Genomic DNA, 10,893 nt, shown 5'->3' on the forward strand with positions numbered 1-10,893 from the left:
AGCAATATACCATAGGACATAATACTATGGAAGTAACTAAAGTATACAAGTCGCACCGTATCTATGTCAGTTAATTGTTTGAAAGATTAGGAAGATCATTTATATAGATAAGGAAGAGGAACGGTCCGAGAATAGACTCTTGTGGTACCCCCATACTGAGAGGAGTCCCAGGAGATCTTCTGCCATTCACGTCGACCTTCTGAATTCTATTGTTTAGATACGAAATCAGAAGATCGAGCACAGTTCCCTTTATGCCATAGTGACATAGTTTCCTGACCAGCGTTGAATTTTGAACACAATCAAAAGCCACATAGATAATAACATAGAAATAGATAAATCACAGAAGATGCCAAGTGCATTCTGCGATTTATCCCAGGCATCAAAAATATTCTTGATAAGCTCAACACCTGCATCCGTTGTTAAACGTCCAAATTGTTTCAAATGAAGTAACTTATGAGAGTTAAAGTAAGTAAGCATTTAGCTTAAAATTATTTTTTCAAAAATTTTACTAAGGGTCGGCAAAACCGACACAGGATGATAGTTATTCGGGTCAGAAGAGCATCCTGACTTAAATATTGGTGTAATTTTACTTTGTTTCAGAAGGTCAGGATACACTACATGATATATATAATACAATAATTAAAGACTATTGCAAGATATAGTGCTATGACATCAATTATTGAACTTATTATTTTAACAGAAATGCCCCATATATCAGCAGTTTTTTTCATGTCTAGATATTTAAAAGTTTTAATTATTTCTCCAGGGCTAACAAAACTAAAATTGAAACTTTGTTGACATTCTATAAAATTTTCCAGAAGAAGTGACTCAGCAACACACAAGAGTGTTTGTGATAGAAACTGGAATCTCAGAAAAAAATTCTCAAAAGCAGTAGCAACTTCCTGCTGAGATTGAATTATTGTATTGTTTATTGATAGATTGTATTCAATGTTGCGTTCTTTCAATCTTCCAGATTCCCAGTTAATAACATTCCAAGACATCTTTATTTTATTTGGTCCATTTTGAATTATTTGTCTGATATGTATAGACTTTGCAATAGAAGAAACACTTTTAAATAATTTAGAACATTTGTTAACATACTCGAAAATAGATGCATCATGATTATATAATGATCTCTCACTGCATAATTCATATAGCCTTTGTCTGCTCCTATGAATGTCAGCTGTTGCCCAATCTTTAAATGACAGGAGACCATCTGATTTGATTGTCTTACAAGTAAATATAGAAGCAAACTCCGTTTTTTTAAATAACATATCATACATTTCATTGGGATTAATATTATATTTGAATAAATTCAAATTTGAGACTTTAACTAACACATTGCCTCTATATTTCTCCATTCGCCTATTATTCACAGGAACAAACGTAAACTTTTTAATTTAAGTACATTTATTGACCTCAATAGTAAAAGAGGCTAACTGACCAAAGTGGTCTGAACTCAGTTTGTTACTTATTGCCTGAGAAATGGGTTTATAATTGGTAAATATGTTATCAATAAAGCTTTTGGAGGTGCCAGTTCCTCTAGTAGGCTCTAAGAAAGTATTTGTTAAATCATATAATTTGAATAAAGATCTTAATCTAATACTGGTCGTGGATTTTTCTAATAAATTAATATTAAAATCACCACATATCATGATATACTTCTTAGATTCAGATAATTTTAATAAAATCTCCTCCAATACACTTTCAAATAATATATATACTGCATCTGGGGGTCTGTATATACTAACAACAATGGTGCGCTCGAGCTCTGCACGCCTGTGAACATATAATTGAAATAGCCTTATTTCAATTATATGTTCAACAGAGAGGCCCACAATATCTTCTCGTTCTTTGAATTTAAATAATTTACTCACAAGAATAAGAGAGCCGCCACGTGTAGCTTTTTCTCTGCTAAACGCACTTGCCACCTGATGACCACTGAAGTTAAAGATGAGCTCATGTTTTCTGAGCCAGTGCTCTGTTAAACATAAAATATGTATATTTTTATGATTCATAAATAGCTACACTCTCCCTGTACTTTCGGGGAAAAAGAATAGGGGAGTCCCAGGCCCATGGGTGTCGTAAGAGGCGACTAAGGGCTTTTTAGAAGTGGGAGAGTCACGCTGCCGTCTTATGACGTCAGCACAATCGGGCCAGACTCGTCCGGGTTAATTACCACACTCGCACAGAATACCGGCGTGAAGTAGCGGCCTTGTGCCGCTATGTTTCGCATAGGTTAGTGTCGAGGACCGGAGGCGATCCCTTCCCCCCCCCCCCCCCCCACAAATTATGAGAGCGGTCCGTAAAAAAAGATATTACCCCAGGAGGGTACCGGCTCTACCAGAGCCGGAGAATCCCTCCCCGAGCACTCTCGCTTGGGCCGCCCTTCGTATTCTGGGGTGGGCACAGAACCGCGCATGACCGAGGACAAACGAGGCAGTAACACCACGGCACCCCGCTCCACGCTCAACGTGGACTTTTGCAATATCAGGGGAATTCACTCCAATTTAATCGCCGTCCACCACCACCTTGAGACGGCGCAGCCGGCCTTGTGTTTCCTTACGGAGACGCAGATATCTCGACCTAGCGATACGTCATATTTAACGTACCCCGGGTACAAAATTGAGCACAACTTTTTGCCTCACGCCGGGGTATGTGTGTACGTTAGGAAGGATATCTGCTGTCGCCGTCTCGGCAATTTTGAGGGTAGGGACCTGTCTACTCTCTGGCTCCGCGTAGATTTAGACGACCGCGTCCGTATCTATGCGTGTGTCTACAGGTCCCATAGTGGTAACGCAGAAACCGATCATCTCATGGGCTGCGTTCAAGCGGCAATTGACGTCGTGCTTGCACAGATCCCCTCCGCTGAAATCGTGGTCTTGGGTGATTTCAACGGGCACAATGCCGAATGGCTTGGATCACGTACCACAGACTACGCAGGGCGATCTGTGCATAATTTTGCATTGGCGTATGGTCTGTCCCAATTGGTTGAGTCGCCAACGCGGCTCCCGGATGTGGATAGCCACATGCCGTCCTTATTGGATCTTCTGCTGACTACACGTCCCGATGGTTACCAGGTCTTTGTCGACGCCCCTCTCGGAACGTCCGACCATTGCCTGGTCAGGAGTGTAGTGCCTATCCGACGCCAACGTCGCAGACCACCAGCGACCCGCCGCGTTTGGCACTACAAGTCAGCAGATTGGGATAGGATGCGTTCCTTTTTTGCATCCTACCCTTGGGGCAAGGTTTGTTTCCCTTCGGATGATCCTAGTGCCTGCGCCATTGCAGTAGGCGATGTGATACTGCAGGGCATGGATATTTTTATACCAAGCTCTGTAGTACCGATCGGTGGCAGATCACACCCCTGGTTCGATGCGTCAGTTAAAGCAGCATCTGACTGCAAAAAACAGGCGTATCGAACTTGGGTTGCGGCGCTGGGCACAAAGGATCCGAACTGCAAAGTTCTTAAGAGGAAATATAACCGTGCCTCCAGATTTTTTAAGCGGCAAATCGCCCGTGCGAAGTCTAAGCACGTCGTCAAAATCGGCGAGCAGCTTTCCAGTTACCCGACCGGAACACGCAAGTTCTGGTCGTTGTCGAAAGCTGCTCTTGGTAACTTCAACCAGCCGTCCATGCCGCCGTTGCACATGAGGAATGACACCCTGGCTCATACGGCAAAAGAGAAAGCCGAGCTCCAACTCGACTCTTGACGACAACGGAAAAACACCGCCGACAATCCCGCGGTGTCGGAGCTCTATGCCTGAAGTACAGTTCAGACAGAAAACTGTTAGGCGAGCTCTGTTTTCGTTGGACGTCAGGAAGTCGAGCGGGCCGGATGGCATTTCTCCAATCGTGCTTAGAACGTGTGCCCCTGAGTTGACGCCGGTGCTAACGCGTTCATTCCGGCACTCTTATTCCAAAGGCGTAGTCCCTGACTCATGGAAGTCAGCCCTTGTCCATCCGATCCAAAAAAAAAGGAGACAGTTCGGATCCGGCGAACTACAGGCCTATTGCTATCACCTCCGTGCTCTCCAAAATCATGGAGAGCATAATTAGCCACCAGCTTTTAGTATACCTAGAGGGTCACCAGTTGATCAACGACCGACAGTACGGCTTTCGCCATGGACGGTCGGCAGGTGATCTTCTGGTATACCTAACACATAGATGGGCGGCGGCTATTGAAAGCAAGGGGGAAGGCCTGGCAGTTAGCCTGGATATATAGCGAAGGCCTTTGATCGTGTATGGCACAAGGCGCTCCTCTCAAAACTTCCATCATTTGGGCTTCCCGAGAGCTTGTGCAAGTGGACCTCCAGCTTCCTCACTGGACGTAGCATACAGGTCGTTGTCGACGGATATTGCTCGAACCCGAAGCCCGTGAATGCTGGAGTGCCCCAAGGCTGTGTGCTATCTCCTACGCTGTTTCTTCTGCATATCAATGATATGTTGGACACCTCCAACATGCATTGCTATGCAGATGACAGGTCACTGGTGATGCCGTATACACGGGCCATGCAGGTCTCTCTCGGGAAGTCTTCGACCAGTGCCGGGAGAAACTTGTGTCTTCTATCGAATCCTCTCTCGAGAAGGTCGCGGAATGCGGTAAATTGAACCTTGTCCAATTTAACCCCCAGAAGACTCAAGTTTGCGCGTTTACCACTAAAAAAACCCCATTTGTCGTATCACCGCTCTTCGAGAACACTTCTCTTAAAGCCGCGCCTAGTATCGGAATACTGGGTCTCGAAATCTCGAGCGATTGCCAATTCCGTGGCCATCTGGAGGGCAAAGCCAAATTGGCTTCGAAGAAGCTGGGCGTCATCAATAGAGCACGGCAATACTTCAAGCCGGCCCACATTCTAGCGCTCTACAAAGCGCAGGTCCGGCCACACATGGAGTATTGCTGTCATCTTTGGTCTGGTGCACCCCAGTATCTGCTCAATCCATTTGACCGCGTGCAACGTAGAGCAGCTCGAATTGTCTGGGACTCAGTGCTCTGTGAACGGCTGGATCACTTGGCGTTGCGTAGAGACGTCGCTTCATTGTGTGTCTTCTACCGCATTTATCACGGGGAGTGTTCCGAAGAGCTGTTTAACCTGATTCCTGCCGCCGAATTTCACCATCGCACGACACGCCACAAGTTAGGATATCATCCCCACCATCTGGATGTGTGGCGGTCCTCCACAGTGCGGTTTTCAAGAAGCTTTCTCCCTCGTACTACAAAGCTGTGGAATGAGCTTCCTTGTGCGGTGTTTCCGGGACGATACGACATGGGTACCTTCAAAAAAAGCGCGTACACCTTCCTTAAAGGCCGGCAACGCTCTTGTGATTCCTCTGGTGTTGCAAGAGAATATGGAATAAAAAAAAACTCCAGTTCAAGTTCTTTACCTAATAATCGTTGCATGTTTTGGTGCATCAGGTTTGCAATTTTACAATTATTACTTATTCTGGTACTTGTTATATTACATTGTGTTTTTACACTGCTAGAGGAGTCCCCTATTGTCTTATTGTTTAATGTTTTGGAAAATATTCCAAATCTTTGCTTAAATTAGGACATAGTAGTAGTAAATTAGTACTGCTCAATAGAAATTGACTCCAGGTCTACTTCGATGTATGTGTAAGAGAGACAAATTACAAAAAAAAAATTTTACAAAAAAACAACCGCCTTCAAAAACATTATTCCAAAACAATAGATATAATGTGCACTAAAAAGTATAAAAATAATTGCGTATTTTATACAATCTAAATTATTCATTTTATTCGAGTTACGATTATTGTTATTTTTGTTATCGGTGCCCTTCAGCCGCAACCCGCTCTCGTCTCTCGCCTCCTCACGACTCAAGCACATCTCACCTATAACTACGTATGTAGTAACAAACCTTTCTTGGATGACACTGACTCCATTTTTTTTATTTTGTGATTTTTAGTGAATTTGAATTACAATAACTAACAATTTGTCTAAATATGTGTATTTACACTAAATTTTTCAATGCAGCAATGAACGGTAGTACTTTGCAATTTGATTACAGACAGTGTTCCGTTACATTGTCATGGATTCCGTTATCAAAACCTAACCAAACTCTCATATCTTTGAAGTATATGCTTTCTAATAAAAAAAGAATCATCGAAATCGGTTGGCGTGATATTGAGTTATACGTAAATTTATTATCCACTTTGCTATACGTATGTATAGCAAAATTTAAGACTTTTATGGTTTTCTCATGGATTCCACTGTCAGATCTGGACCAAATTATGGGACAATGGGACAATTCTGGAAGCACCAGCTTTCAAATAAAAAAATAATTAACAAAATCGGTTCACACAGTCGAAAGTTTTGAGGTAACAAACACAAATAAAAATAAAATACCGACGAATTGAGAACCTCCGCCTTTTTTGAAGTCGGTTAAAAATTACGTCAAAACCCTACTAATCACATTCTTGATACAACATATAAAAGATACCGTAATTTTCTGAGTAACCTTCTGCATAAACTGAAACGTGAATTTCAAAAAAATAAGTTCTTGAAAGCACATAAAAATCCAAAAGCCATGTGGAAGGTGGATAAAACTGCTCCAAATTCAACTCGGAAACCAGAGTCCTCATAGGCTCTCCTTATCTTACACGGTGATCCTCATATTGCAGTTAATGCAGTTAATAAGCACTTTGTGAGTTTAGCTAAAAATCAAGCAGCAAGCAGATTGTTCGCAATAACACTAGAATGGAGTCACTGACAACCTCCACACAATCCAACGCTCTTGTTTTCCTTGAGATTGGTACTGATGAAGTTGAACGCATAATCTGTGGACTACGAGACGACTCTGCTCCGTGTTGAGACCGAATCACACCCTTGGTAATCAAAGCGTCCAAAAAAGTCCTGATACCTCCAATCACATTTGCACAATGAACATATTTGCAACATTTCCATCTCTACTCTCTCTCTGGGTGTGTTTCCCGAGGTAATGAAAAGAGCCTTATTCAGTCCCATTTATAAACAAGGGGATAAAGGGGACGTATCTAATTATAGGCCGATTTCGGTTCTACCAGTCCTGTCCTACCGGTCCTGGAAAGAATACTTAACAACCAACTTGTTAAATTTCTCAATAAATATGACATAATAAACTAAAAATCAATTCGGGTTCAAAACGGGTATATATTTATAGGTTGCAACCACAAATCTTAATAGTAATGTAGTGAGTAAACTTGATAATAAGATAAAATGTTTTGCAATCTTCCTAGATCTCTCCAAAGCCTTTGACACGATATCAATTCCGACCTTAATCACTAAGTAAGCGCGTTATGGAATTCGAGGTCAAGCTTTGGGAATTTTCCGGAGTTATCTTTTGAATCGGCAACAGAGTGTGAAAAAAGACAAGCATATCAGTGACACGGAGTTAATTGCCAACGGTGTCCCACAGGGTAGTATCTTGGGACCTGCACTCTTCCTATATTATCTATATCAGCTGTATGTCAACGATCTGTGCAAACTAAACATACCATACTGCAGCATATGACATCGCACTCTTTGTACATGGTAATGACTAGAGTAGTGCCAAACAGCACGCCCAAGAAGCGATTAGCATCGTGGCCGATTGGCTTTCAACTTATTTACTCACTCTAAATATCCGGAAAACACAGATTCTTCCTTTTTCCTTAACATCTGCTTCCTCGGTTCCACCTGAAAACTCGAATATCATTATACATACTTGTCATTCAATAACACCCACCTGTAACTGCCCCTCTCTCAATATTTTCTCCAGCGTAAAGTACCTCGGAATCCACATAGACTCTAACCTAAAATGGCATACACAAATAGAAGCGTTAAAAGTGAGGCTGTGGAAATTAATATACATATTTAAGACGTTACCACACTTGACTAATCCCAACACGCTGAAAACTGTAAACCTTGCCTTATGCCAATCACTTTTGACCTATTGTATCCCTGTTTGGGGTGGAGCCCACGTAACTATTATGTTAAGTCTGTTGTTAATTTTGTTTCGTTTGTCATTGTCATTTGTCGAGGAATCACTGACCCCGAAGATACATTTTTAACTAGTTTCGGGGTCAGAGGTCAACCTCTTTTAATATCACTGCAAACCGTTTTTCAATGTTCAATGTAATATTACAATTAGTGATAAAAAGATGTAAATAATTAGTATTATGTAATAAATATTGTACATTTAGTAATTTAAGTTATTTGCAGTGAGTGTAAAAGAAAATGAAATAAAGTATTATTATTATTATTACATTTACATGGAATTCACTTTTTTTTTTATGGAATAGGAGGATAAACGAGCGTACGGGTCAACTCTTGTTAAGTGATCACCGCCGCCCACAATCTCTTGCAACACCAGAGGAATTACAGGAGCGTTGCCGGCCTTTAAGGAAGGTGTATGCGCTTTTTTTGAAGGTACCCATGTCGTATCGTCCCGGAAACACCGCACAAGGAAGCTCATTCCACAGCTTTGTAGTACGTGGAAGAAAGCTCCTTGAAAACCGCACTGTGGAGGACCGCCACACATCCAGATGGTGAGGATGATATCCTAACTTGTGGCGTTTCGTGCGAAGGTGGAATTCGGCGGCAGGAATCAGGTTAAACAGCTCTTCGGAACACTCCCCGTGATAAATGCGGTAAAAGACACACAATGAAGCGACGTCTCTACGCAACGCCAAGTGATCCAGCCGTTCACAAAGCACTGGGTCCCCGACAATTCGAGCTGCTCTGCGTTGCACGCGGTCAAATGGATCGAGCTGATACTGGGGTGCGCCAGACCAGAGATGACAGCAATACTCCATGTGTGGCCGGACCTGCGCTTTGTAGAGCGCTAGTATGTGGGCCGGCTTGAAGTATTGCCGTGCTCTATTAATGACGCCCAGTTTCTTTGAAGCCAATTTGGCTTTGCCTTCCAGATGACCACGAAATTGGCAATCGCTCGAGATTTCGAGACCCAGTATTCCGATACTAGGCGAGGCTTTGAGGGAAGTGTTGTCGAAGAGCGGTGATACGACAAATGGGGTTTTTTTAGTGGTAAACGCGCAAACTTGAGTCTTCTGGGGGTTAAATTGGACAAGGTTCAATTTACCGCATTCCGCGACCTTCTCGAGAGAGGATTCGATAGAATACACAAGTTTCTCCCGGCACTGGTCGACGATTTCCCGAGAGAGACCTGCATGGTCCGTGTATATGGCATCACCAGTGCTGTCGTCTGCCTAGGAGGTGTCCAACATATCATTGATATGCAGAAGAAACAGCGTGGGAGACAGCACACAGCCTTGGGGCACTCCAGCATTCACGGGCTTCGGGTTCGAGCAATATCCGTCGACAACGACCTGTATGCTACGCCCAGTGAGGAAGCTGGAGGTCCACTTGCACAAGCTCTCGGGAAGCCCAATTGATGGAAGTTTGGAGAGGAGCGCCTTGTGCCATACACGATCAAAGGCCTTCGCTATATCCAGGCTAACTGCCAGGCCTTCCCCCTTGCTTTCAATAGCCGCAGCCCATCTATGTGTCAGGTATACCAGAAGATCACCTGCCGACCGACCATGGCGAAACCCGTATTGTCGGTCGTTGATCAACTGGTGACCCTCTAGGTATACCAAGAGCTGACGGCTAATTATGCTCTCCATGATTTTGGAGAGCAGGGAGGTAATAGCAATAGGCCTGTTGTTTGCCGGATCCGAACTGTCTCCTTTTTTTTGGATCGGATGGACAAGGGCAGACTTCCATGAGTCAGGGACTACGCCTTTAGAATAAGAGTGCCGGAATAAACGCGTTAGCACCGGCGTCAACTCAGGGGCACACTTTCTAAGCACGATTGGAGAAATGCCATCCGGCCCGCTCGACTTCCTGACGTCCAACGAAAACAGAGCTCGCCTAACAGTTTTCTGTCTTAACTGTGCTTCAGGCATAGAGCTCTGACACCGTGGGATGGTCGGCGGTGTTTTTCCGTTGTCGTCAAGAGTCGAGTTGGAGGCGAAAAGAGTGCACAAGAGATCGGCTTTCTCTTTTGCCGTATGGGCCAGGGTGTCATTCCTCATGTGCAACGGCTGCATGGACGGCTGGCAGAAGTTACCAAGAGCAGCTTTCGTCAACGACCAGAACTTGCGTGTTCCGGTCGGGTAACTGTAAAGCTGCTCGCCGATTTTGACGACGTGTTTTGATTTTGCACGGGCGATTTGCCGCTTAAAAAATCTGGAGGCACGGTTGTATTTCCTCTTAAGAACTATGCAGTTCGGATCCTTTGTGCCCAGCGCCGCAACCCAAGCTCGATACGCCTGTTTATTGCAGTCAGATGCTGCTTTAACTGACGCACTGACGAACCAGGGCTGTGATCTGCCACCGATGGGTACTACAGAGTTTGGTATAAAAATATCCATACCCTGTAGTATCACATCGGCTACTGCAGCGGCGCAGGCACTGGGATCATCCGAAGGGAAACAAACCCTGCCCCAAGGGTAGGATGCAGAAAAGGAACGCATCCTATCCCAATCTGCTGACTTGTAGTGCCAAACGCGGCGGGTCGCTGGTGGTCTGCGACGTTGGCGTCGGATAGGCACTACACTCCTGACCAGGCAATGGTCGGACGTTCCGAGAGGGGCGTCGACAAAGACCTGGTAACCATCGGGACGTGTAGTCAGCAGAAGATCCAATAAGGACGGCATGTGGCTATCCACATCCGGGAGCCGCGTTGGCGACTCAACCAATTGGGACAGACCATACGCCAATGCAAAATTATGCACAAATCGCCCTGCGTAGTCTGTGGTACGTGATCCAAGCCATTCGGCATTGTGCCCGTTGAAATCACCCAAGACTATGATTTCAGCGGAGGGGATCTGTGCAAGTACGTCGTCAATTGCCGCTTGAACGAAGCCCATGAGATGATCGGTTTCTGCGTTACC

This window comes from Leptidea sinapis, chromosome 17 (assembly GCF_905404315.1).
Source record: "Leptidea sinapis chromosome 17, ilLepSina1.1, whole genome shotgun sequence".
Taxonomy (NCBI): domain Eukaryota; kingdom Metazoa; phylum Arthropoda; class Insecta; order Lepidoptera; family Pieridae; genus Leptidea; species Leptidea sinapis.